Genomic DNA, 21265 nt, shown 5'->3' on the forward strand with positions numbered 1-21265 from the left:
CTCATCAGATGACCAAAGTAGCTGAGCTTTAACTTTAGAATTTGGCCCTCCAATGAACAGTCAGGGTTTATGGTCGACAATATCGACTGATTTGATTTTCTGGTCGTCCAAGGAACTGAGTCTCCGCCAGCACCACAATTCAAACGCGTCAATTCTTCGGCGGTCAGCCTTCTTCACAGTCCAACTCTCGCATCCATACATCACAACTGGAAAGACCATAGCACGAGTTACACGGATCTTGGTTGGCGGTGTAATGTCTCTGTTCTTTAGTGAATAAAGGACTACTACTTTTATAATACACGGTGAGGAGGATGACGCTGTAGTTTTTAGAAACCCATTTTGTTTATATATCACTGAAAGGGGGAGTTTACTGAACGCAGGTGCCCTTACGAGAAACGCAAGGCTCGGACAGGAGGACTTAGGGGCTGGTTGTTGGCTCGATCTCGTCCCCTGCATTATCATCGTCCAAAACACACAATCGACGCAACCACCAAGGCGTCTGCATTCATGTAACCCCACCTCTACCGTATGTGCATTTTAAAAACATGGGTTATATGCTCAAACCCATTCTCGTTTCATTTTACAGCGCATTGCGAAACGGGGTGCGCCTGCATCGACGTTTCTTTAGACTGCTGACCTCGTGTTGATCCCATGATGACTAACCGCTTTCGCCCATTGTTGACCTGGAGGAAGGTAAACCTGCTCGAGGTCACAGGATTCTACGAGTCCAAGTTAAATGCCATGGTCCGTATACTCGTCCCTTCGCCGCCCTCTCCTCAAGAATACATCTCTCCGTAAAACAAAATATCATGGCGGCCCGATCTCGTCCCTGAATAACAGGGTGTTTGATCTCACGTAGCGGAGAAAATGTCCCACGCGCATGCGCCCCGATCGTCTTGAAGTCGAGGGCCAGCTTCCTTTCTTCAATGCTCACGGCTCTCCCACGCTGCGAGATTCCTACCTCCATCGTGTCGTCGACCGAGCCGAGAACGCTCCAAGCAGCCTCGCATTTCATTCTGTGAGTCAGCGATCCAAAGCGCCAGGTGTGGTACGAAGAAGCGTCATCAAGAGCTGTCAGAGAGGTTCCACGTAGTTGAGACAGGCGGACATATTTTGGAGGCTCAGCGCATATCCCAAGACACTTGGAGCGCCCGCGACCTTGACCGTTGTTTTCTCCGGTCCATCCCTTTTGTTTCACATCCCTCGCTCTTTCAGTTATTCGGTTTTTTTTTCTTTTTGTTTTCTCAGGCTACGGAAATCGTGTAAGGATCGAGCCATTCCCAAGCAACGCCTGCTTTCTCTGCTGTAGACATCTCCACGCGAGGCGGCACCGGGCAGGCAGCGAACCTGGCGGCAATCGTTAAGCTCAATAACGCGCCGTCATCCGCATAGTGAGAACAAGAGGAGAGCGACGGGAGAGTTTGGGATGGGGAGGGGGGCAAAATGTCATTAGGATCGACTAATGGCCACCGGCTGAGCCGTGTAGGCGCGCCATGACCAGCGATCCCCTCGTTTCCACGTCTCCTTTTGGTCGATTTTGATGCGCTTGCCTGTCTGCTTCCTCGCTCGCCAGCCTCTGCTCTATGCTTGTTTTATGGCGCATGCAGTCTGTTGCCCCTATCCGGCAACGCATGGGAGGAGGCCCTTCCGCTCCGTTTATGGGGTTCGCAACGCCGACCGAAAAGTGTCTCTGTTCTGCTTGTCAAGTTTCGTTTTTATTTTCTATTATTGCAGCAGCCGCAACGACGCCAGCTAGCCGCTTCAGCGAGAGGAAGGCGAAAAAAAAAGTGAAGGGAGGGGGACTTGGGATCATACAAGTACGTACGTACAACCGCCGCTGTTGGAGTGCAACCATTGTTATCCAGGTTCCTTTCTTACGCCGCTCGAGGAGCCTTTAGTAGAAAGCGCGTATTCAGCCCATATCTTTATTAGAACTCATGCAACATGCGCTGAGAAGCTAGCGTTAAAGAAGAAAGATGAAAGTAGTTTTCAAACCGTTCACTTCTGAGACTGAGTGATTGTTGGAAGAAATGTACAGACGTGAGCAAAAGTGGTATACAACACTCAGCCGGTGGCGGAGCTCCGAAAACTGCATTCGAAATTAATTTAGCAACAGCTATATATCTCAGATTTAGGCAATAGTCACGGTGCACCAATTTATCCACATGAATGTGTTACTGTCGCTGTCCCTGTCGCTAGATGGCATTTCGATGCAGTTTTCCCTTGCATTATCAACGGCTGAGTGTTGTATACCACTTTTGCTCACGACTGTATGTACGTTTAATACATGACCCTTTTCTGTGTGTGCTTATGTATATTCGACGACTGAAACGCTAAGACTTCTTGCATTCTTAGCTTTCTAAATATATTTCGCTTCATAGTTTCTGGTTTATTTAAGTTTAGTTTAGTTCATATATGACGTCGCAAAGTGACGTATAGGCTATGAAAGATGTGCTATTGTAGGGCTTCAGGAATTTCGACCGCCTGGATTTTATTTAAGTTCCTCTGACATCGAATATTACACGATCGCCTTGCGTTTCACCTTCGCGGAACCGCAGCCGTCGTGGCAGGTACCGAACCGACGTCTTCGGGCGTCAGCAGTCGAGCGCTCGAACTACTCAGCCATCGCGGTGGGGATATATAGCTTCTAGAGCACGCGATTTATAATTATGATTAGTTGTTGCCTTCGGTCAGAGTCCGCACTTTCTGAGGTCGCAATAAGGCGAGCCGTCAACGCGTTTTTTTTTTTTTTTTATTAAAGAAAATAACCAGTCGGGAATTTTAACGCGTATAATCGGACCAGTCGTTTATCTCGTTTATATTACCCGAATTGGTAATATAAACGAGATGTGTTTGCCGTTGACAAAATGCAGGGCGAAGCAAAATGTACAAAATCGCCCACGTGCTTTACGCCTCTAATTGGAAGAACGTTGGTTGTTTGATAAAGAAAAAGAAAATGCGGATTGGACAGTCGAGAGAGACAGAGTGAGCCATTTTACTAGAGAGTGCAAAATAAACTCTCATTAGGCGAATAAATATAGACGCCTGGTGATGACTCTCGACTGCACCGTGTGTTATAGCTCGTGTATGCAGCACTATTTCGTGAGAGTTCACTGGCTCTAGTGGTGTCGCATTTTGCGTGAGTAGATGAGAAATCAATAAATAGTTCCTGTATGGTTTCTTATATCATTTCTCCTGGTTGTCTTGCTATGTCCGAGTGCACATAAATAAGAATGACTGGCTGAAAGATACTCTTTATTGAATGCACTTTGTTCAAGACGTCAGTGCCTCGAGTATTGATGCCTGACGAGAAAAAAACTGTGACTCGCGCAATGCGTTCAAAAACGGCCAGCCGACAGCGGGCGTAGTCTCCATAAGTACTTCTTCGCCATTCATGCATGCACTTTTTTTCTTTCTGTACTAAGGCTCTTTAATCACGAAACAACTATCCCAAACGAAAAGTCAGCACGCGTTCCTAACCTTCTTTAACCACAGCCTAAACCATGAAATATTAACAGCTGCATTTATTGTCAGCAATAATGTATCAAATGAACCTCTTCGAGGAGAAGAACGACGCTTTGCTGTCCCTACCATATAGTACTCTACCATAGTATGACAGAAATTATGTTGTGAATGCCTGCTGTGTTCTAATTTAGAGCACGCGGCGTAGCCATTTGCGCAGCCTATACTTGCCCACTTGACGCTATTCAGGCCGCGCAATCTAGCCCATCGCCTTAAATTAGGACCGTAACCTATCATTAAGGCTTGTCTCTCTTGATACTCCATGAGCCTATCTCTCGAAAAGCCGCCCTTTATTTTACGTCTCTTCAAACCGGCCGCCAAGCAACGCTCCGTGCATTGTTTATTTCATCTGGTGGTTTATTACAACAGCGCCATCACCGTAAAAGCCCCGCCACTTCCCCCCCGCGCCGAGAACCAGTGCGTCGCCTGTGAAGCATACATGGGAAGCATTACGGCTCCCATAACGGATTTTATGACCATGTCTTACAGTTATCAGCGGAGGCAGCAGAAAACTGCCTCCTCAGTATAACACTCTACGTACGCCTGTAGCCAATGCTACACTGCCACGACCGAGCCTTGGATCCTCTCATTACCGCTAACTGCTACCTTCGGAAAACGACTCAAATACAATCAAGTAGAGCGGATCTCCGGAGCCCTACTTCAATAACAGGACAATGACACGCGTCATTTACAATTTGCGCGCGTTATGCTAATTTATCCCTGGGGTTTTCCAGCCACCACTCTCTCTACCTATTTTTTTTTTTTTTCCTCTTGGGTGTCTCTTGGGTGGTCAACTGAACGACAGTTTAAGATTACCTGTCCAGATATCTGCCGAAAACCACCTCAGGCTTTGGTTTCACGTTTATGTTTACGTGAGTCGAGCGTTTTGTACTAACACGTGCTGTCTTACATTACTTCTTACACGCCTGGCTTCAGGTTGTTCCGATTACTTTCTTTTCTAACCACATCTTTGCCCTCAATAAATTCGGTTAATAAGTTTTTCCTCGCAATGAAATATTTCTGCATTTTTTGTTTTGTTTATCACTTACTCTGGCTCTAAATATCAACCGTTGAAAGCCTCCTCTGAAGTGAAGCACATACTCAAAAGCGTCATCCTGCCTTGCGAAAACCGAGCATGAAAGAGGGGCTTCTCTTAAAGAAACAAAAATATCTCATTGAAGGCAATGTGGACCCTTAGCCTCTTTGCCAACGAATATGTAACGCTTTGCAACAAATATCTAATGCTTGCAAGTCGTGGAGCGTCTCATTGAAGAGTCATATATTGTGGAGCGGCAGCAATTAACACAGGCAAGCAAAAGAAGCAAGGTTCCAGTTACTCCCGCGGTCTATTTCCTGCTCTTCCTTATCAAAACAATTTTCTTACTCCAGGGACTTTAAGTAGAAACTATTACAACAATTATAAACACTACGTTATTACAGGAAACTGATGTCTTGTTTCTGGTTTGATTGCCGGGGTATCGTGCAGAGAAATACGTACTCGGGAAAACACACGCAATAGGGTATACAGATGACTACGTATCCCCGTTGTTCATGACCCAGTCCGGCTCACGTGCAGAAAAACACGATGGCGCTTGTTCGTTACACCGTTTAATGTGGCGTGAAGGCGGATCTCCGCCGTATGTATTTATACGCGTGATTACGTTTTATACCAGCCAGGCGCCGCTTTGATTCGGCCGTGAAGGCCGGCAGGTCCGTTTCTGGCTGCCGTGGCAGCAACAGCGCGACTCGCGTGAATGCCTCCGCGTTTCGACGAGCGCCGCTCGATTGTTGCATTGTCACCAGGAAAACGGCGCGATTCATCGCCCAATCATGCCGATAAGACGGCAAAAAAATGAAATTGCCCGGAACGGCGTATCTTTCTTTGTATCATGTTTTTTTTTTTTTTTTTTTTTTTTTTTTTTTATGCAACAGAGTGCTGGAGACGTTAACCGAGATAACAACTATATAGTTAAAGAACGCTCTTTCGGCTTGTATGGTGGGCGAACTGTTCGCGATAGCCTTATCCATCATATTTCTACGCTCAGTGGTGGTTTAATAATTCCATAACCACTGATGTCTGCAAGGATACGAAACTTTGTCTTTGAGGTAGTATTTGTTTGCTTCGATCTATAATCGAGTCATGTGAAGCGATAGGGCGGCTGTGAGCCTTTAGATTTATAAGTTGTTTGTCTGCTATGCTTAATTATTTCCAGTGCATCCTGTGTGTTCTATAGATCCTGTCCTCAATTTTGTACAGAATTTCTGTTCATTTTGGCATTGCAGCAGCTATTTTTAGGTTGGTTGGTTTATGGGGTTCAGCATCCTAAAGCGACTCAGGCTATGCGAGACGCCACAATAGAAGGCTCCGCAAATTTCGACCACCTGGGGTTCTTTAACGTGCGCTAACGTCGCACAGCACAGTGGCGCCTTGCTTTTCGCCTCCAATGAAAAGCGGCCCGCATCCTTGGGCACAGAAGCCGATAACCATAATTTGCACCATTGCGGCGGGAGATATATTTAGCGCCGAGATGTATGCTAAAGCTTGCACGTCTGGTTTTCACAAGCATAATTTGCATTCGAACTACAGATCTCATGTTTATAGCGGTGAATAGCATCCATATCTCCATGAGCGACCAATTTATATACGACTGCACAGAGGGTACACGCCATTCCTGGCCTCATAGAGGTAGAACGGCAAGCCAACCGTGCTGTTGAGGTGAGTGGGAAAGAGGAGGAATACGAAACGAAAGAAATAGGCCTGTCATTCTAGAGGCTTGAACGAAACAATAAATCAGCAATGTCAGAATGTATTTATTCCTGAAATAGATAGATGTAGTGATATATATATATATATATATATATATATAGGGCAAAAGAAAAAAAAAACATCGTGTTAACAAGAACAGGGATGTGTGTGTTTTTTTTTTACACTATGGTGAAAATGAAAACAAATACAAATACTGAAGGTCAGGGGACTACGCAATACTTGCACAAATGTCGTACGACGCACGGAACGAACGGAGGCAGCATACTACACTATACAGAAGAGAAAATAGAGAAGAAACAAAAGAAAAGGGAGAGAAAGATGCGCGCCGGGCAACAGCCGTCGTCCATCACCTAAGTGGTAGCGGGTGCAATGACTGCCTACAACAGGTAAAAATTCGATGGCAGGCTAGCCCCCGCCGCAAGCGGCAGTGACCTACCAGTCCTAGCCCCGTAGGGCCAGGAGCACGAGAAACCGTATCACTTCCTCTCTGCGGCTGATTATAACCTCACTGTACTGCATAAGTCGGCGGACTCACTCATGAGTCCACTCAATCGGGCTCACTCAGGCTCACACTCAGATCATGAACTGAGTCGTGAGTGAGTCCGGACTCACATTCATCTGAGTCGTGAGTAAGTCCGGACTCATACTCAGATCATGATCTGAGTCGTGAGTGAGCCGGGACTCACACTCAGATCACGATCTGAGTCGTGAGTGAGTCCGGACTCACACTCAGATTATATAAGTCGTGGGTGAGTCCGGACTCACACTCAGATTATATAAGTCGTGAGTGAGTCCGGACTCACACTCAGATAGTGATCTAATACGTGAGTCCGGACTCACACTCAGATCGTGATCTGAGCCATGAGTCCGGACTCACACTAAAATTATGATCTGAGTTTGAGTCCGGACTCGCATTCAGATTATGATCTGAGTCATGCCGAGTCCGACCTAGAAAGTTCCTGTGAAATCAAATGAATTCTTGCTTAGAGGTTGAAGAATCATGATCTGAAATGACCGAGTGAGTAATGGGCACAAGTCGCTAATTAGATCCTAGCGGACTCGCATTGTCTGTGTAATTCTAATAATGAATAAGCTTCTTGGTGAGCTGATGATGTAGATCAATTTCATTGTTTTTTGTTACGCAATTATTTTGACTGTGACGATTAATGCAGGTTAATCGAACATTTGTTCTCGTTGGCGTGTTGTATTTCGGTGACTATATAATTCTTCCTTTGCTGTTTATTTACTTCGGAATATGTCGCAAGGGATTTCACGGGTTAGCTGCTCATTGGTGCACAGCGATGCGAACGAACCAGGCTAGCCGTGCATAGCTAATAATATCGAGCTAAGTTCGAAGAGACCATTGTATAACCACATTTTTAATGTTCTTTCTTTTTGCGAAAGAAGTCACAGGCTCACCACCACAGACCAAGAATCTTGTCCGATATTTCTTTTTGTGTTTCATTGCTCTAATTGGGTAGGCTGCTTGAGGAGGTCACAAATACGTGGCTACGTACGTGAGTAATTTAAGCGCATTCCGGCATAGCTGAAATTTTGCTTCGCTCGATTTGGTCCAAAACCGGTCCAACATAATTCGCCTACGGCGACCACGATGGTGACCTCCAGGGCCGCCTTATATTTTGCCCACCCACCGCCGAAATTTGACCTCGACTGATTTGGCCAAATATCTGCACAATTTAATATGACTATGGCGAACAAGATGGCGACCTCCAAATTTGACCGGGCCCACCCTCAAATTTGGTCCCCTCACCCCAGTAGATTGACCTGAGCCGATTTCGGACCAAAATGAACGGACAAGATAATTCGATTAAGGCGAACACGATGGTGACCTCCAAATTTTGGTTCGGGTCGCCCACGGTTTACCAACCCTCGAAATTTGATTTTGGCTAATTTACATCAAAAGCGATCAGTTCCTAATTGCATTGACCATCCTCGACACTATATGGTTTACCTATAAAGTTGCGCATGACCATTTCCAGCATTCGGCCCAGGCTGCCTTCGAAGTTTCACCTTTATAATTGGTATCCAATCATTATTGACTGTGCCCGAGAAGACGGCAACCACCAAGTCGGCTATAGTCATATCAAAAATTTGGCCCGTGCTATAGCTAAAAAGACCAAACTTTTGTACTATAATCAGCTTAAAAGAGATAATCCCTACCATATTTTTTCCTTTTTCTGTAACTTTTCAACTCATTCATTACTGAAGAAAACAATCTAATCATGTAATGTTATACATTGTTTTCTATTTATTTCCTGCGTTTTTCTCTGTACTGCCTTCCGCCTACCTATACAAGCTTTAGGACCGTCACTCGTTGCTTTTCGAGAGTGGAAATGAGTGAGTCTATGATGAGTGAGTCCCGATGAGCCGAAATGAGTGATCTCAAATGGGTCGTGAGTTGAAATGAGTGAGTCTAGATGAGTCTGAGTTCAGATGAGTCGTGAGTCGAAGTGAGTGAGTCAAGATGACTAAGTTCAGATGAGTCGTAAGTTGAAATGAGTGAGTCCATGATGAGTCTGAGTTCAGATGAGTCGTGAGTCAAAGTGAGTGAGTGCAGATGAGTCGCGAGTCAAAAACGAGTGAGTCCAGATGAGTGCATGAGCCCAGATTAGTTATGAGTCTGAGTGAGCCCGAGTGAATCGTCATCATGCGTGAGTTTGAGCTCATGAGTCTGAGTAATTCCGGGCCTTGTGAGTCTGAGTGAGAGTGAGACCGCAGATGGACCAAATTTTTCTGAGTGAGCCTGAGTGAGCACACGCGATTTTGCCGACCTATTCTGTACTGTCGGTTGTTTAATTCTACAGAACTATCAGCAATGTGCGACATTACTGTTTCCACGATGCACGTGAACCGCCGGTGGCACCACAGCTATCCCATGCGGCGGGTAATGACAGTGTTTGCACATAGCAACAGAAATAATGAGAATATGCTGCTTATTTATTTCTGCAGCAGATTATCTCTAGATGATATGCAGGCATTCACTTCGCTTCTCGTTTACCAGCGCGGGATTCTAGTGATAAATGGAAGCGTCAGTTTTTACTTGCGCACTTAGACTATCGGGTAGGTCCCTACGTAGAGCATTATAAAGAACGGTGCTTAGAGCGACGTTCGCATTTTTCTCCTGCATTTGAGGTCGTGATGAAATGAAGTCACATATCATGTCATTTTTCTACCAGATGCTCAGCTCGTAATTTTCTTTAAACCTGTCACCACCACTCTGAGCTTTATTCAAAAGCGCACACTCCTTTGCACCTGCCTTGCTCCACTATGAGGGAATGCTGACCTGTTTTCCTGTCACCCGGCCTTCACTCCGGGGTGTGTTTCTATAAGGTCGGTGATTTATCGCTCACCATCCTCATTCGGGCTCCACGCTCTTCAAAGAAAGTTCGAGATGAGCCTCCGTAGGATGCCCGCTGCAAACGCGCACGCTTCGCCGGGTGGTCTCAAGGAGGAAGGCAAGAAGAGAAAGTTCTCCAGCCTTCTTGCACCATCAACCCGGGAAACGCCTCCGAGTCTCAAGACGCACGGCTGCTGCCGTCTGGCCGCAAGCAACGGGGGCGCCGGGGGTGACGTCCTACGCATCAAACGCCGAGATAAACCGGAGCATGCGAGCGACTGAACGGTGGTTGCCGTCGGTCTCCAATGTGGGCGAGCATTTTATTTTCTTCGTTTCAAAGAAGGCACTCGTCACAGAGCACGCGCGCTGCCAGAATTCGCAGAACTGCGAAGCAACGGACGGCTCGAGTGAAATGCAAATGATAAGAGAGCGTTACCCTTCTGGCTGGCGCACGCCCCGTCCTTCTACGAAGACTACTCGGCTCGCTGACTGGTTGGGGCTGCGCACAATCTACCCGCCTTTCGTCGGAGTATAGCCACCATAGTCGGAGCAACGGAGCGTGAGCAGCGGACAAACTGTGCGGCCGTAAAATATCTTGCGCAAGCCTCCAATCGCACAGTGTTAGCGTATTTACAGTAAGGGTCGTCGTGCCGAACAGTGCTTTACTTTTTTATCGGTGAAACAGTAATTGTCCCTGTATTTAGACACGAAGAGACAAGGAAGACGATTTGTAGGCTTAAAGCTACAGTATAATTACTGTACATTACGTGTCTCGCATTTTAATTACATCAGCTGCTCCAGACGGTCACAGAATAAAGGCTTTCAGCAGGAAGCACCGCAGGTAGCTAGATTCAAATGGTACTGACCCGATATTGGAACCTGAAGCAGCTCTTGTTAATTCTTTTTATTCCTACCGTTGGTGCCAGTTGGCTGGCACCAATATTGCTTAGATAGCTCCTTCTTTAGCTGCATCTCGTGGTTAAGGATAGAAAGGAGGCTTCACTTCTCCGGATTTCACTTTAGTTTCAAGATAAGCGAGAGAAAGATGAATCTATGCGTGGGTATACCACAAAATTTCAACGGCGCAACAGGCACACACACAGGGAACGACAGAAAGAAACGGACAGTAAGAGCGCCAACTACCAACAGAGTTTATTACGGAAAACAGCTTCTTTGATACGCCAGTACATTATCATATCCCGAACGAGACAAGAAAACAACATAGTCACGATTTATCTACATGCCAGTTCAGTATCACACCCAGCACAAGTCAAAAAATCTGAGAACGTGCAAAACCTAATATCTAATATGACACCCTACAAATTACCGTTTTAAAGATCCAGTTCCCGGGTGCTGAGTTTTAAAATTTTGTAGAATGAACCAACAAGCCCTGAATCAAGTACTTATGGTATACCATGTGGCGTATACAAAATACACACACACACACGTTTGTTTACATTTTTGTTGCTTTGGATTGTGCATGTATTAAGAAACTTCATACCAAGTTTGGCTTGGTTGTCATCTGCGCAGTACAAACATTGCAATTAATTTTTTTTTTCTTTTCAAGTTGAGGTGCACTCACGACTGAAAGCGTCCATGAACGCTGATTTCAAGACGCAGCACATAGCAGGCAAGAATCTGAACGCGGGGTGTATCCCCAAGTTAGAATTTTTGTTTTTCGCGCTCTCTAGTCAAAGAGGTCCTGCTATCGAGAGTACAGAATGTAGCTAATAAAACAACAGGAAGGAAAGGCAAATTTTGAGCCGTGACAACGTCAGAATGGCTGGTAAACCAAAATAGAAGCTTAGACTGACTAAAATGCAGCAAGTAACCTTCGAACCCTGTTTTCGCACCACTGGGAGCCATGGCTAACCAAACTGCTCGACAGGTTGGAGATAGAATATGGAGCTTAGGTGAAAAGGCACGCCCAACAAGCAACCAAGGAAAGCGCTTTAGCGAGCGCAGACAAGGGCGCTGGATAGCTGTTAAGCTGGAAAAAAAAAAAAAAAAGAAGAGGCATCATGAAGTAATCGCCACAAAGCAGAGTCATGTTGAAAAGGCCGACCCAACGTATGCACATATAGACACTTCGATCTAATAATTTAGGTCCTAAATTTTAATACCATGCTCCGTAATCTCTAAACTAATATTTCTTAGTTTGCACTTTTCGCAAGAGCACAACTGTTAGGAAAACTACCTTCCAAAACTCTTTTGCCGAAGGCTGCGTTCAAGGCGGTTTCTGGACTAAAGTTTTGTTGGGAATAATATAAGATACTTGTCGAATTACTAATTATTGTCTAAAAAATAAAAAGGAACGTACCAAATATGTGAACAAAAAATTGAAGTTCGTTTTTAAAGTGCTCAGAGTTTTACAAAAATGTCATAAAGAACTCGCCGTTGGCCTTATCCCGCGCAATGAAGTAAGCACGTGTGGTTAGTACGTCTCTGTTATTTTTGAAATGGTAGGTTTCCTAGGCTGGCAAACCTAATTATCATAATGACGGCTACAACTATATATAATGTTACATATATGCCCTGTGCGTCGCTGGATGTTGAAGAAGAGGACGATAAACAGTAGTGACGCGAAAGGAAGACGAAGCTGAAGAAACCGTTGGGACTTGCCTGAACACTTGCTGTGTTCTGCTTTACTGTGCTGTGAACGCTTGCCCATCACCTGCTGTGGTTTCCTGTGCTATCCTTCTGCCCCGTATCATCTTGGTGGAGGTGACCAAAGATCCCCGTGCGCACAGATTACCCCTCGCGCTGCCAAAACCTGGATTTGCGCAGTGGCCGTCATCTATCTGGGCTTTCAACGACGTCAACAACTACCACTATGACCTCCGAGGCAGCCCCTACCACCGCGGCAACTTCGGCTCAGCCAGTCGTGCTCACAAAAATCCGCCACCCTCCCATATTTAATGGCGAAGACAAGACATACGTGGAAGATTGGCTGGATGAGTACGAGCGTTGCAGCAAGAACAACCACTGGGACGCGACCATTATGCTGGCCAACATCATTTTCTATTTGGCGGGAACCGCTCGCACGTGGTTCCAAAATCACGAACAAGAGCTGGTGACGTGGGCAATCTGCAAGAAAATTAAAGCTTCAGAACCTGTTCGGGAAGCCCATTGGTCGAGCTGTCGCAGCAAAAACACAACTTTCATCTCGCATCCAATCCTCCACGTATCCTACCTTGCGTATATTCAAGACGTGCTTGCGTTGTGTCGCAAGGTCAACTGCTCAATGGCGGAAAATGACAAGGTAGGCCATATCCTCAAGGGCATTGCGGATGTACTGCACCTTTGCCCACATATATCAATATATATATATATATATATATGGGCAAAGGTGACGAAACTCGGGATATATTCTAATAAGAGCGGTAAGCCATCCCTGAAAGTTGATCCTTTAGCCCCGCATCCTCTTTCAAGTGCATCACAGGAACCGAAATGATTTCTGGTGAAAGCTTCTTGCCTGCCCTTGCAATCGACACTTGTTTTCCTGGCGTTTCCGGCTTGTTACTGCTGCTCTCGCGTTACTTTAAGACCTCATATGCGCCACCAGTGGTGCCAAACAGATCGGAGCTGAATTCAGCCTTCCTTTGGTTTGTTTCAGGCTTCGCTTTGTCACCCCGCCAACTAACCGCGCATGTACACTATGAAGAACAAAAAGATCTTCAACGAAAGCTATGGCTATGTAAGAGCAGGCGCAGCGTTTCGCTTCGTATCGCTTTGATGTGCTGTGCCGCCATAGAGCACGCGCACCCACCAACGATCTTGCACCATATCCGTGCTTATATCGCTAATGGAACCGGTCCTGTCGCTCCTGTTCCTATCGCGCCTAAAACAGACTTCCGTTGCTTGACCCAACGACGCGCACCGATTTTGTAGTTAAAGAGACGAAAATTCAAAACGCCTAGACGAATTCTTTACCGCACAAGAAACTCGGTTTCCAAAGGCGTTTTCAATCGCAGCTTGCATCTCTACAAGACAGGTTCGCGTGCCGTTCGCGTGCTGGTCAGGTTATCGAGGTTGGCACGAGTTGCTTTCACATATATGCGGCATCGTTTCGTGCAGGAGTTCGATGAGGCACATGACCACCCAATACTGGAGTGCTTCAGAATAGACGCGGAAGGGGATTGTTGGCATGCTAAACTTAGGTCGCCCTCTTACGAAATGTGCACGTGACGGCGAAAGGCAATTGATACGCGGGCACGTTTGATCGACCGGCAGCGAGAAAGGATTCACTCACGCGCCGCCTAGTTCGCGAAACATTCGTGCGTTCTTGCGTCACGACCTCCGAACAGCTGAGATACTCAAGACAGTGCTGCAACAAGCAGCTCCATTAAAAAACAAACAAAAAAAAAAAAACAAATACAGGGCGTCGTCTTATACTCTTGCGGTTTGCGGACAGGCGCTCGTTCTATGCAAAGCTTGAAGAGCGAACCCACTGTGCTAGAACTGCACGGTACCGTTTCGTATCACGTAACTCCTATACCCGCTGACAGCACCGATAACTTTCGTCATGTAAGAAACGAGTTGTCGGAAGTGGTCGGAAGCGTGCGGGCATAGGCCTTTCGATGAAGGCACATTTTGCTTTTATCGTCTCGAACCAGGCGTGTAAGTTCGTGACATAACAAACTTGATGCTTTTCGCGTGAAACTTTACTTTTCGCGTCACTCGAACCGTGCAGTGCGATGAAAGTTATATGGTTGACGTCAGGGATGAATAGGTAATATAGTGAAGGGGAGTAAGGACATTTACTACCCGGCAGACGCCCCAGTGGTGTACAGGAGGAAATAACGACTGGGCAACAGAACTTAGCTACTAGCCGCGATTGATTACTGTTTCTGGTGCGGATAATTTCGTAAAATCGGCTTTTGATTAGCTGAAAAACCTACCTCTAGCCATCACAGTGCTGCATGCTATTATTACGAGGTCCTTGGAGCGTGCGCTAGAGGCAACACGCGTGGATTCAGCTGATGGCTGCGGCTTGCGTGCACGAGCGAGCCGCTGCTGCAACGGCGCAGGCCGCCGCCGTTCGGTCGAATTCCGTCACGCTTGGCCTGGTGCGACGGCAACGAGCTTCCTGGTTGCCCCGTCCGTGCATTGATCATGCCGGAGTGCTTTTCACTGAAGAGCCCATTTTCTGACGCTCCGGCTCGACGTCCTCTTCGTGCAGCGGTGTTGATTCCGCTCTGGCTTGAAGAAGCAGCAGCCGGGCGGACACAAAGAGTTTCGAGAAGAGCGCATCCGGGATGCGGGGAAATGCTCGCCCGGTTGTTCTCTCTCGCGGGCCTCATCCTTTCGATACGCTCCGCCCTCGGCGAGCAAAGAATGCACGCAGACACGCGGTTACACTGCATGGTGGAATCCCCGCCGACCGACTCGAGGGACTCGACTGGTCCACGCTGAGACAGAGCTGGCATGGGCCAGTATGTATTTGTATATATCGCCAGGATAGTCTCAGACGTGGAGTACCATGAGGACTGCAAATAATAGTCAGATAACCGACGTAGCCAAACCCAAGGTGCCTTTACATAACATGTGTAACCATAGCAGATCTCGGTTCTTATAGCTAACGCTTTGGTTTCGGACTTGTTGCTTCTTGCTCGTTATTTCATTATAATTTCGTTTTCTTTGATTCTTCGCTGCTTTGTCTCCTTGCTTTTGCTTTCTTTGTGATGGCTCATTAGTGTGTGCCGTGCACCTAAAAAAGCACAATTTCTCTTGCGTGGGCAACGAGCAGTTGATCAACGATGCAAGAAAACGTTGCCAGCGGCAACGTGCTGACTGCCAGTATGCAGACTGAGCATAAGCGCCCCTTTCTAAGTGGCCACGTATAAGCTGGCCTTGAAAAAATGTATACATTACGTGAAAAAGCTACACGAAAAATACCCAGGAGCACGCCCGTAACACACGCCCAGCACGATTCTGAGCGCCTAGCATTCGCCGAAACAACCCCGTGAAATCTGCGCGCGTATCGTTTCGGCCATGACCCGAGCAGGCCACTTCACGGCCGCTGGGCAGAAAAACACGCGATGTGTGTAGACGCCTTCAAGGTTGAAAAGTTTCGTTCTTAAAACTCCTCTGTACGCTGCTCTCAGCTTTTTTTATTTCTTGCAGAATGTTTTTATTTGTACTTAAATATTTCGATTGTGCATAAATAAAGGTAAGGTGCCAGATACAAAAAAAAAAACAAAAAAAAAACAACGTGAAACAAGCGGCGATTGCTCGTTTAGTGGCCGCTTCATCGTAACGTCAGTAACAGCTCGAGAGAGTCGGAAGGTGCGCATAAGAAATTCGTATAGTAATTACAAAATTAGAAATAAGGATTGCGTCAACTGTTTCATTGAACATTTCATACTAAAGCCCGTACTAAAAATAATCATCACTGGGGGGAAGAAAACTGTGATCCGTTGGGAAGCGAAATTATTATTCATAGTTGTGGACCCACATCGCGGACAGATATGGACACGGAAAGGAACGACGCACACGAACAGGCACTGATTAGTGATTGATTGATTGATTGATTGATTGATTGATTGATTGATTGATTAAATGTCCTTTTTGAATGGGAAGGGTCGTGGCCATAAATGGGGATAAAGGGGAGTAGACAGAATCTTCATTGTTTAGGTCGTCACTCAAATCACATTGACTCAAATCACATTGCTCTAACTAGGCCACTAAGCGAGCCATACTTGGCAAATATCATAATCAACGTGATGAATGAGAAAGCTATAAGGAGAGGGGTTTGAAAAAGAACGTAGGAAGGGGATAACTTTTATCCACTATCACATCTTTGCAGATTAGATGAAAGCAGTGATATTGATTGAAAAACAAAGCAGCTTGGAAACATGTATTATTGTAAAAAAAAAAAGAATTGCAGTGCTACATAGAAAAAAAGTCAGAGAGAGAAATGGTGCATAAGCTTTGTGCGTTTGTCATTTTTTTCTTGTCACGATGAATCATCTGTTGGCCAGCACTCATATCCGAGTGTTGCAAGTTCCTGTCGTCAGAATGCTTTCTTTATTTCTTCGGCATTCTGCTACCATGCCGTTTCCCACACTGCTTTGAAAATACTCGCTCGCTCGCTCGCTCACTCACTCACTCACTCACTCACTCACTCACTCACTCACTCACTCACTCACTCACTCACTCACTCACTCACTCACTCACTCACTCACTCACTCACTCACTCACTCACTCACTCACTCACTCACTCACTCACTCACTCACTCACTCACTCACTCACTCACTCACTCACTCACTCACTCACTCACTCACTCACTCACTCACTCACTCACTCACTCACTCACTCACTCACTCACTCACTCACTCACTCACTCACTCTCAATCCTTGGTACACTGCATGTAATTTCAGTGTGATACCTTTGTCCCGTTTATAATAATTATGCATTGATTTTGCAGTGCTTACCTGAATGAGAAACACTTAATCCTAGGTTGCAGCTCATATTACGCAAAATCGCGCTTTCGGTATATACCTCCAACCACAACATTCTGTGGATCACATTTCACGATTCATGGCATGAAGGACAGTGAGACATGCTGACATGACAGCTCCAATGCATACATTCCAAGCCCCGTCAACGTCCACCCTCCAACCTTCCTCCCCAACAACATACGGAGAGATCATAAATATCATCGAACTATAGTTACAGCAGAAACACGCAAACTCCCATAAACCTCAATAGTCAGGAATTCACTGGCTGGAGAAATAGATGCAAGTCCGCAGACTCCCCAGAGCAGCTCGGTACAATAAGATACGGTCCCGCGCAATACACCACTATGCGTGCCCGGCCTGCGGGGGCGTTTTCAATATCGTCTCCGTTGTTTGGAGTTGCGCCGATCAACTTAGAAATAATTATTGTCAGGAACTCAGCATTGAGCAGTGTAAAGTGACGTTGGCTCACATAAAGCTCCCCCTTCAGCACCAGCTCATCGGCCAAGCCTGGAGGGCCGGACAACGGTTACCCGGTAATGAGCGAACCACTCACGTAATCATTGAAGTCAAACATTTACTTTCTCCTTCTCCTGCACTGCTGCCTTGACGGCGTCTTAAGCTAGATGAACCGAGGCTTATAATAATGGCTGAGTTTGGGCGAGTTTTTACAAGGCTTTTAGCAGAGCAGATACATAGAGACATATTAGCGTACATACATATACCGGCTTACCGGACACGCAGGTGCAATAGCTGCAATTGCAATTACCCCTGTCAATGCGCCTGCAGAGGAGCTCCTATATGCAGACGCATTGACAGGGGTAAATCTAACAGACATCACTGCCACAAACTGACCCTTAGGGGTCAGTTTATGGGGTCAGTTTGTGGCAGTGATGTCTGTCATATGCTTATACGCCACAAATTGATGATCCTCACGTGATAGTACGCTACGAGGTAAATCGGTATACGACTGCCTTATAGGGCCCCGCTCTGCTAAAAGAGGCAATGCGTAATCGGTTGATGAAGAGATACCTTAATGGAATCGATTGCGCAGAAGCTCTGAAGTCGAGCTAGTTGCTCACTGCATCTGGATGTTACAAGGTGAGGAAAGGTGTTATACGGATCTACTGGCGATCTTCGCGTTTGATTAAAGCCTGACAGTACCTCTCGAAAATTCTCACGTTGATAATGCGTGGCCGACTATATTATTTAAGGTTGTATTTGAGTACATTTTGTATTCCGGCCTCGCGTTATACTCTTGCTCCAACCTTAATTGTGACCCATTAACATCAGGCCAAACAAACATTTCACACTTTCCCGAATTTAATTGCGCGGCTTTGTTGTTTGAAACACCAAGTACGAGCTCTTTGCTGCACTCAGGTTGCAAGAAAAGATTTCTCTTTTTTTTTCTTCATTTTCCTAAAGAAATAATGGCAATGTTCCGCAAAAAAGCTGGCTGATAAACCGGTACTTTGCCGCATTCTCGATAGCAAACATCTTGACCTCTTGTGGATCAAGGGGTAGAGGGAATATGTGCAGCATTGAAAGACGAGACGATATGGTAACTGTGTTTGGCACAGCTAAAAAAGGAAGCTTAGTTCTCAGACTGCCATCCAGAAGCAGCTGGTCGTGCTGTCTTCCGGAGCTTCGAATACAAGCGTACTCGTATTTCGCCGTTCGGAAAAACTGCGCTGTATTCATTTTTGAAGGGCTATTAAAGAACACCTGAACACGCATGACTTCCATGAAGTTTCTCTGACTGCTTGTAGAAGAGCAAAATTAAGATTTACGAACGTTTTAATACGTGTTGGGATACATCCCTTCCAACTGTAAATAAAGCGTTCCACGTGGAACAGCTGTTTCTTTTGAGCGTTTTTGTTGATGTGCCACTTTCACAAAAGCTGGCCGTAACGTAAAAGAGACGCTCAACGACGTATATATTGAAGATCTTAAGGCCCATAAATTATGATTAGTTAGTCGCCTATTTATCTTTTCAGCTTCGAACCTTTTTAGAATAAACGTCTGTCTTAAAAAGACGCAAAAATGAGGTAGACTGGGTAATTCTACAGAAAATACTAGTTCGGGAGCGTTAGCTGGAAAAAGCCTGAAGACAACAAACCGGAAAGCTTCTTTCGTGTCTTCTTGCCTCATTTTCTTTGTTCTTTATAAACCTGATAGTCTTACCCAATGCTTTGAGACCAAGTTAAATTTTTCTAGGCAAATGTGAAGAGTTCGTGAAATGTGAGAAAAAAAAATGTAGATACGTTGAACGGAAACTATACAAGAGCCAGAGAGAGAGAGAGAGAAAGAGACGAGAAAAAGTAATTTAATCGCGAACGGCATGTACGACAGTGAGTATACGTACCGTCGTCTGAGTTCTGAATCTCTTCAGGATAGTTTGGCGTAGTACGCAGGATTGAGTCGGAATCGAGACCCTTAGAGGGCAGCTGAAGTGGTTTTAAAATTCAACAAAATTAAAGGGTCGATTCTGTGAAGGCTGATGATAAATTATGCCAAATTGTTTTACACTAGCATTTCAATTGACGCAGTAATCTTTGAATACAACTGTTTCGGTGCTCTGGCCCCTCCGTAGCACACAGTGCGGAGTAGGCAAACTTACGATGACGTCATCTGCGGAGGTGATGCATTTCCAACGTATAAACGCTTAAGGAAGAAAAGCCACGCCAACGAAGGTAAAATTCACCAGGCGTTGTTTGAATGCGTCGGGTGACTCACAAAGGGAATTGGGTGGAAGTAGTTGACATTTGAAACGTCAGCCGATAATGGCGTCATCATCAAGTTTATCCGCATTGCTGCTGTGGGCAAAAGAATGAAGTCTGTCGCGATTTTAATAGTTCATTACATCATATCTTAAATGGCAGCGAGAAACCACTTCGTGAGCTTAATCTACAAGTTTAATATATTCTAATACGCCACTCTCATGAAATTCTCGAACACATCTTCAACTTCCCTTTAACTAAAAGAAACAGGGGACAGGTACCACATAAGAGATGTATTTGTACCATATGAATTCAAAATCAGGAACCTGATGGGCGCCCGAGCTTTAAATTTTGGGTACGCATCTACGAGTCATAGGTTATAGACATAACAAAATATTAGCGTCAAATACAGCCGCCGTGCCAAGACAAGACTACGCTTCGAAGATAATCTCAACGACGGTCAGATGTTGTACCCTACTGGTACGTATGGGGTATTGGTTCGGAGTACTAGGAGCGACGATAAACCACCAGTTTTTTAAGTAGTGGGGCTTTCTCTCAAGCAATTACTCGGCTCTCTGAGGAATTATGTATCACTGGGACTCTGACTATGCTGCACTGAGCCTTATATTTATCTAAGGTTCCTCTTGATAAAACGACCAATTTCGCCTTGTTGTTGATGAGACTAGGCCGATGGAATAAAATATACATACAAGAGAGAAGGTATTCAGAAGAGACGCCTAGTTAATTAGTTTAAACATTAAGTGGCAGTAGGCTGTGTGCAGGAAAGACAACGAAAACTCATGGTCACGCAGTTGCCCTTATCCGTTTTCAATTCGACAGCAAGTATCCACGGGCTCTGGCTTTTATTCTGATTTGCGGGTGGATGGAAGTTCAATTTTGGCATCCGAAGCATTGAGCGAGCGAGAGCCTGTCAGATTAATACGCAATGTGTTATAGGCTGTTGCGATGTCTTGGTAGCCTAATGCTACGGTCAAAAAGCTGATTTGTTCGCGTTGTCGCGAGTTTGAGTCTCACCAGCAGCCATATTTTATTTATTTATTTATTAATGCGAAACCATTACCTCGCCCTGTTCACAAATTTCTGTCCGCAACCACGTCCTCACACTGCGTTCGCACACCGCGTCCGCAGAGCGCGTCCGCAGACCGCGTCTGCAAAATCGTGTCCACAGCAGTTGTGAGTAATTGGGAAGTGGTAGAGGTTAATGAGTTGTGTCAATCGATAGAGGGTGACGTAATGCTGTGTCCGAAGAAATAATTAGACAAATAGGTTAATTGGGTAATTAATTAGAAGCAAAAATGTAAAAGTAAAGGCGAAAATGGTCTCATTAGCCAATGGCTTGGCACCACATTTGACTGTATGAAATGCTAAAATATTTAATTAAGTCTCAGTTTGAAAGTACCAAAGACTAAAATGGG

The 21265-nt window shown here is 45.6% G+C and overlaps 1 protein-coding gene and 1 long non-coding RNA gene across 5 annotated transcripts in view; one reads left to right on the forward strand and one right to left on the reverse strand.

The window, feature by feature from the left end:
- LOC146191068 (uncharacterized) overlaps nucleotides 1-21265 on the forward strand; it is a 423874-nt gene that overhangs the window by 132635 nt on the left and 269974 nt on the right. The window lies entirely within an intron of this gene.
- LOC146191069 (uncharacterized) lies at nucleotides 11138-14850 on the reverse strand. The gene is made up of 3 exons (XR_014706344.1): nucleotides 14549-14850; nucleotides 12586-12734; nucleotides 11138-11637 (listed from the first exon to the last, which is right to left on the reverse strand). It is a non-coding gene; the product is annotated as an uncharacterized LOC146191069 (long non-coding RNA).

Source organism: Amblyomma maculatum, chromosome 4, assembly GCF_055883805.1.
Source record: "Amblyomma maculatum isolate TAMU_Amacu chromosome 4, ASM5588380v1, whole genome shotgun sequence".
Taxonomy (NCBI): Eukaryota; Metazoa; Arthropoda; class Arachnida; order Ixodida; family Ixodidae; genus Amblyomma; species Amblyomma maculatum.